Below are 2,120 nucleotides of genomic sequence, written 5' to 3' on the forward strand. Positions count from 1 at the left end.
TTCGACCAAGAAGTCTGCAAGCACTTGTGACTTTGCGCTTGTTCTCGGTCGGTACTCGATATCATACTCGCTCAATTCGACCGCCTATTTGGCCAACCGGCCCGATTGACTCGCACTATGCAGAATTGTCCGTAGGGGAAAAGTCGTGAGGACGACGATCGTGTGGGATTAGAAATATGGTCTTAGTTTTCGGGCCGATGTTACGACCGCGCATGCTAATTTTTCCATTAGCGGGTATCTAGATTCGGCATCCAGCAAGGTTTTGCTTATATAAAAAATAGGTTTCTGTTCGCCGTGTTCTTCCCTTATCAGCACGCCGCTCACAGCTGTTGCCGATACAGCGATGTACAAGAACAAAGGTTCCCCCTCCACGGGTTTTGCGAGGACTAGGGGAAACTAAATACCGCTTCAGCTGTTGGAAAGCGTTTTCGCATTCTTCCGACCATTCAAATTTTTTATTTCCCCGTAAGACATCGTAGAAGGGCAGGCACTTGTCCGTTGATCGTGAAATAAACCGGTTAAGTGCCGCGACTCTACCGGTCAGCTTTTGGACTTCCCGCTTATTCTTCGGTGAAGCCATCTCGATCAGTGCAATGATCTGTTTTGGATTAGCTTCGATGCCGCGGAATGTGACTAGGTAGCCGAGGAATTCCCCTGATGCTACGGCAAACCTGCATTTTTTCGGGTTGAGCTTCATGTTATGGGAATTTAGCTGCGTGAAACATTCCTCGAGATGTGAAACGTGATCCTTTGCTTGGAGGGATTTGACGAGCATGTCGTCGATATAAACCTCCATCGTTTTATCGAGTTGTTTGAAGAACATACAGTTCACGAGTCATTGGTAAGTTGCGCCAGCGTTTTTGAGGCCGAAGGGCATTACCTTGTAGCAATAGGTTCCGCGATCGGTAATGAACGCAGTCTTCTCACGATCGTCAGGGTTCATCATAATTTGATTGTAACCTGAGAAGGCGTCCATGAAAGACAGAAGTTCGTTACCCTTCGTTGCTTTTACTAATCGATCGATATGTGGCAGAGGGAAACTATCTTTTGGACAGGCCTTGTTTAGGTCGGTAAAATCCACACAAACTCGCCATTTTCCGTTTTTCTTTTTGACTACTACAGGGTTAGCGAGCCAGTCTGGATACCTCACTTCCGTTATTGACCCGACTTTAAGCAAATTTTCGACCTCGTCGTTTACCGCAGAAGCCCGTTCAGGTCCTAGCTTCCGCCTTTTTTATTTGACGGGTTTGAAGGTCGGATCGATATTTAATTCGTGACACGTTATGTTAATGTCGATCCCTGGCATATCTTCCGCGGCCCATGCGAAAGTATTGAGGTTCTTTTTTAGACAGGTTATGAGCTCTGTCCTAAAAGGCTCGCGGAGATTGGCTCGGATCTCGACGCATCGTTCCGGAGATGCTTCGTCGAGACAGACTGTGACCACAGGTTCGCAAGTTGGTTCACGTTTTTCCTGTAGGGCCGTGATGTTACGAGACTGACAGAAGAGTTCAGCCAAATCTTGACTTCGCGAATCCTGGTTGGAGATCTTTTTCTCCGTTTTTCTAGGAGTGGTCTCGAGGTCTGGTCTTTTTCGTTTTTGTTCTGCGGCGTAACACACCTGTGATACTCTTGGGTTTCCCCATATTACCTCGACTCCGTTAGGGGTTGGAAAATTTAGGCAAATATGGTACGTTGATGAGATGGCACACATGGTGTTCAACCATGGCGTTCCCATGATAACGTTGTAAGATGCGAGACGGTCAATGACTAGAAACTCTGTGACTCTTGTCACAGTTCCAGCTTTGACTGCGAGATTAATCGACCCGTAGGCCATGGTCGTTTCTCCCGAAAGTCCCAGTAGTGGGCTAGGGTATTTCACGATTTCGGATTGATCGATCCCCATTTTCTCGAGAGTATCTTTGAAGATGATATCGGCCGAACTTCCGGTGTCGATTAGCACCCTATCGACGTCGACATCTCGGATCGTCAGTTCGATAACAAGGAGATCATTTCGAGGTTTGGTTCGATCGACCGTTGCTTCCCCTTGAACGAGATGACGTTCGCGCACGTCGAGTCTTGCATATCGTTCCTGATCGTTGAGTGGCTTTTGCGGGTTAGAT

Source organism: Brassica oleracea, chromosome C7, assembly GCF_000695525.1.
Source record: "Brassica oleracea var. oleracea cultivar TO1000 chromosome C7, BOL, whole genome shotgun sequence".
NCBI lineage: Eukaryota > Viridiplantae > Streptophyta > Magnoliopsida > Brassicales > Brassicaceae > Brassica > Brassica oleracea.